This window comes from Pteropus alecto, unplaced genomic scaffold, assembly GCF_000325575.1.
Source record: "Pteropus alecto unplaced genomic scaffold, ASM32557v1 scaffold76, whole genome shotgun sequence".
NCBI classification, from domain to species: Eukaryota; Metazoa; Chordata; class Mammalia; order Chiroptera; family Pteropodidae; genus Pteropus; species Pteropus alecto.
This window is the reverse complement of record NW_006443138.1, coordinates 24,077,374-24,083,435: the sequence shown is the minus strand read 5'-3', so window position 1 is coordinate 24,083,435 and position 6,062 is coordinate 24,077,374.

Sequence of the window (6,062 nt, the reverse complement as noted above, 5' to 3'; positions counted from 1 at the left end):
CAAAATAAGGGAAAGATGAAATTAAAAAAAATTCAATGTTCTACATGAAAGATCCAGGATCAGTGAGCAGAAGACATACATAAGAAATAACATTTTAAACACAAGGTGTTTTCACTAACATTTAATATGTAAGAAATTACTTTCCCATCTCTAGTTTAAGAATGTTGGAAATGGGATTTGTACATGAAATGGAAGATTGCATAAGATGTCATCAAGATCCTTAACTATTCAAGATTATTTTGGCATGTTTGTTTATTTATTTTTTTCTCAGAAATAATGCAACCTAGAGACACAAACTATGTGTAATTTTGTACCCAGTTTTAGCCGCATCTGAAACAAAGCGAGTTCAGGAAATAGCAATTTCCAGAATAAATGGGACTAAGTATTCTAGTTGACCGAAAGAGCTGGATGCCATTGAATGAATGAAACTTAAAAAATGTAAGGTTATTGAATGCAATCTTTGATATTAAGTAAAATATAAAGTATATTAAGATAACCTTTTAAAAAATATTGAGCTTTTCACATTTTCAAAAAACATTTTTTTTATGTTTGCTTCTGACCGGTATTTTTCAGAAACTATGACAGAGCAGAACACTCATTTGATAATTTCCACAAAATCATGAAGGAAAGTTCAAGACTAATTACTAAAATTCACCTGAATAAAGTTTAAATCCTGAATAGTCTTATTTATCATAGTTATGCCTATGTTTATTCTTTACAATGTTTCATAAATTTAATATTTAAACCACTTGCCATTTGGGGGAATTTAGCTTGACATTTTATTCAAGAGCAGTTCAGGCCTTTGTTTCTAATTGCATTTTTCAACATGCTTGCTTCTTCTGTTTTCTACTTTTAAAATTATTTCTGAGATTTAATTGACATCTTAATGAATGCATATTTTTTTCATGTCCTTTGAACATAAGCCAATTATAGAAGCTTTCCTTAAAAGGTTGAAGCACAAGAAAAGATTATAATTTTAAAAGTTTGAGAAAATAATAGTAATTTTCTCATGAAATAATACTGTTTAGAAATAGAATTTAGTCATTTGACTTTCTGTTTAAGAGAGAAAAGCTTTGTAAATTATTGCTAAAATGTTGTTGCTTTTTGAAAATGAAAGAAACTTGGAAAAACAAAATATGTTATAGAGATATATGTTTGAAATATATAAAAATCTTTAAATGATTATCTAGTTTACAGAAAACATTTAAGATTAGAGCTGAGTTCTTCATAAGTATATTTATAATTATGATTCTAGTTTTCACATCCATCTGAACAGAAGCCATTTGAAATTAGTTTTCATCAGTTGATGGTACGTATTTGTCTCTTATGCCTGATGAGCATTTAGTACAAAAGAAATATTTCTTTCAACAGGTATGGCACAAAAACAAATTTTATTACTAGACAATATAAGTAATAGTTAAGCTAGAAAATACTGTTCATATTCATTCTCATAACCTGATTTAAATTTCTTACTAAAATAGCAACAGGCTGTCATAATACAATGGTCATTCTGTTATACATACATACACACACGTTTTAAGACAGTATAAATGTTTCTGTAGATGATGCTAAAACTATATAGCCTGGGAATCTGAAACCTTCCCCTTTTACATCACATGAACTAAAATTGATTGAATTCTGTTAGTTTCATAATAAATAGAAAGGGTATTTGTAGGTGCACTATAACTGCTTTTGTTGAGTACCTTACTGTTTTCAAAGTCATGTCTCATTTGCTAAATAAAAATAGCGCATCTATAGGCTTGGATAACAATATTGTTTATAGGATTATATATTCCTAATTAATCTACATTTTAAAATCTCATTCACTCTTTTTTTTCCTGTATATGAATTTGTAACAAACATTGACTAGCTAACAGGCTTTCAGGATGCAGCAATATATAAGAAATTATATCTTTTGCTGGAGAAACTTGTAATCTAGTATAGAGTACAATTATATAAATAAGTGTAATAAGAGAAAACAAACAATTTTACATTAAAATCAAAAAGCCCAGAGTCTTCATTTGTCATTGGAAGGTCAAGAAGGGCTTCTAAGAGCTTACACTTAAGGCGTATCTTAAGAAAAAATAATTGTTGGTCAGGTGTTGGCATTGGGTTAGAACAGTGATTCCTAATCAACTGAAAATTTTGGATTTTAAAGATATTTGTCATTGTTCAGAGACAATTTTGATTGTCACGAGTAGATGTTTGGGGGTATTACTCACATCTAGTGGGTAGATGTCAGGATGCTGCTAAATGTTCTATAATTCTAAAGACCGCCCCATCCCCCAAAAGAATGATCTGCCAAGGTTGAGAAATTTTGAATTAGGGGCATTATAGACAAAACTAAGAAATACATGAGGAAAAACATTCTACTGATTTATAAAAATATTAATTTCTCAATGTGCATGGAGGGTTTGGGGACAGGAGCAAGAGTGCCCACTGAATTATGGAGAAGAAGAAGGAATCTGCATTCTATGGCAGCATGGATGTTAATGAAGACACAGCTATGTTTCTATAAATCACAGCAGTTTCTATATACTACTTAAAGATTAAAATAAGAATAGGTCTTTAAGAGGAAATACAGATGACCAATAGACATATGAAAAGATGCTCAAGGTCGCTAATCATCAGAGAAATGCAAATTAAAACCACAATGAGATATCACCTCACACCTATCAGAATGGCTATCATCAAGTGTTGGCGAGGCTGTGGAGAAAAGGGAACCCTCATACATTGTTGGTGGGATTGCAAATTGGTACAGCCACTATGGAAAACAAACAGTATGGAGGTTCCTCAAAAAATTTAAAAAATGGATATCTTTTGACCCAGCAATTATACTTCTGGGTACTTATCTAAAGAAAACCAAAACAATAATTCGTAAAGATCTATGCACTCCAATATTCATGGCAGCACCATTTACAAAAGCCAAGACATGGAAGCAACCTAAATGCCCATCAACAGACGATTAGATAAAGAAATTATGGTTCATATATACAATAGAATACTACTCAGCCACTAAAAAAAATGAATTCCTACCATTTGCAATGACATGGATGGACCTAGAGGTTATCATGCCGAGTGAAATAACTCAGAGAAAGATAGATACCATATGATTTCACTTATATGCGTTATCTAAGGAACGAAAAGAACAAACTAATCAAAAACAGACCTACAAATACAGTGGACAACTTGGTGATGGACAGAGGGGAGGGAGTTGGGAGCCTGAGAGAATGGGGTGAAGGATTAAAGAAGTACAAATTAATAGTTGATAGTTGGGCACGGGGAGCATGGCAGAGGGAATGCAGTTAGTGTTAATATGATGGCTAAGTGGAGGGCTAGGGGAGGGAAGGAGCAATTGGGAGGATCATTTTACAAACATTATAGGTGTCTAACCAATGTACTGTATAATTGAAACTACTTTAAATAAATAAATTTATTTAAAAAAAAATATGACCATGCTTTATTCTGATACAGATACCTTTCCTATTTGGGGATGTTAAAATGTCATCTTTTCTCCTAAATAATTGTGATAGCAGATGCTAATGGATTTTTTTTTTTTTTTAAATCTTTGGCAAAATAAAAGATTTCCTACCTTGTGTTGATCCTTAAATTTTACTAGTTTATGAAGCAGAGAAAGAAGTTCATTCAGCAACCGTATATAAATGTTTATTTTTCTCTTTTTCTTTTTGGTTACAAAACAATAATACTCAAAGGTCTACAGGAAACTCTGATTTGTCAGTCCAGAGCAAACTGTTCCAGGAACATCGGAGCAGACCTTTGCAATTCTAGTTAGTTGTCCAATAGTTACCTCTATAGAAATACTTTCTGAACTCTTCAGCATTGTTTCCAAAGACCTGACATTTGTGCTTTTACTTGCAGACTTATTTTGAAACCCGAGTTCATTTTCTGGATTTGTTTTGACAGAATTCTTAAAATTTATTTTTAGTGCTTTGACTGAAAACTTTCTAGGTTTTAGAAATTAGTTTCACAATAATATTATCAAACTGCCTGATAATAAGCCAGCTGATATATATATTCATATTTGAATGCTTAGTGCTGGAGACAGTGCTAAATAGTTTCTGTAGGAATTCAATTTAGTCCTCACAAGTCTTTGTTTCTTAGATTACCATGCAGAGAGTTTAAATAACTGGCTTAAAGACACAAAGCTAAGAGTTGGGTTTGTAAATAGTTGAGACGGTCCTGTAGTTTAGCATAACTACAACATGAGAAAGTATCTTTACAGCCCAAAAGCTGTCAAAAGAAATAGCTTGTTTCTTGGAAGAGAAGAGCCTGACTAAAATTTTGGAAAAATGTTACTAAACATATGTATAGAATTGAAAACTATTAACAATTAACATTGTGCACTATCTAAAGCTTGCATTTAGGACCAATATTTATTTATTTACTTTTTTTCCTGAGTGCTCTGTAGATGCACAAGGTAAAAGAGTAATTTCTTAAATCCATTTGTCTCTTAAAGGGATAAATTAAGGTGGGAAACACACACATACAATAGAAAACAGTGGGAGGAAACCCTTCAGGAATATGAGTTAAAATTATTTGTTAACCTTATTCAACTGATTTTAAAAAGCTTTCAAGAGGGGTCCAGGTGGTGCCTGGGACGGTGGTTAAAAGTAGAGGCGAGAACATTGGCTTAGAAGACAAGTCTGAGTTCAAATCTTAGCGTTTTGTTAGCTACATTGTTTGTTTTGCAGATAAAATGATTTAAGTTCAGAATTATTGGGAGTGCATGTTGGAGTAAAGCTTTCACCTGATTTCAAATCTAGTGCTCAAAAGACTGATAATGTAAGGAAAACGTACAGAGCAGATGATTAAGGGTGGGCAGGGTTAGGAGGGATACCAGATCTTGTACTAGGGCAACAGTGATTTTAAGGATTTATTTCTTTTTCCCTACCTCCTTTCTGAGAAGTAAGAGGTTTCAAGTCCCCAGTTAAGTAATTACCATGACGCTTACCTTTTAAGCACAGTTCTATCTGAAAAGTCCTAGAAGGAAACAAATGTATTTTATCATAATTTTTGATGAATTTATCCAAAGGAAATTTCACAAGTCGATGCTTTTAACAATACTATTTTTTAAAATATTTAAGTTACTACATATGTAACCACTTAATTATTGCGCATGAATGAAAAAATAATCTTAGTTATTCTTTCAAACCGAGCTTTACATATTTCATGTAAACAATAAAACTTTTTCTCTTTCTACTTTATAACAAGACCCACCTTCTGCTTCATTTCTATGCCTTTTGGCTCATTATTTTATTTTATTTTTTTAAAGAAGAAAACTCAAAGTGATGTGTTTTGCAATATTGATGACCAACTAAGCTAAGGATATTTATTTCCATCTGGTAGAGTTCAACTTCTGCCTCTTGTTTGCTTTTTCCATCTGCCCGCCTCACTATCTTCCCCCACCCCCCTTAATAGAGTTCTGGTTAACCCTTTTTTAGGTCTAATTGTTTTAGCAGGCTCATGCCTTCCTACCAGTCTTTTCTCTAGTTTCGCAAATAGGGTTTCTGATAAACTTAATGTCTACGCCTAAAACTTTCACGAGCTTCAAATTTTATCTTTATTTTCTTTTACTTTTATAAAGAGCAGTAGAACTCTAAAGTTCGGATAGTTATTTGGAACAGAAAACGTTCTTTGGTTTTGTGTATAAACGGTGTAAATTACGTCGTTTTTTATTTTTGCCTTATAGACTAAACTTCACAGGATCCACGTTACCGTATTTAGCTTCAGTAACAGGCTTTCCTATCAGTATCAAACTAGATTCAGGGAGGTGGACACCACTTGACTCCTGAAGTTACTGAAACTGCAACCATAAAAAGCTAACTAACCTTTCATTTATTTTGCAGACTTTTACAAAGACATCCCCCCACTCCTCCCCGAGGATGGAAATGAAACGGCTCCGTGTCGTTGGCCGCAGGTCTGCGAGGATACCTACAGAATGTTCTGTGAGAGCCCGTTCCCTGCTTTTTTCTCCGCACCCTTGCTGCGCGCCCCCCGCGCCTTCAGCACCGATACCCTCACCGCGCTGCTAGCCCGCTCTT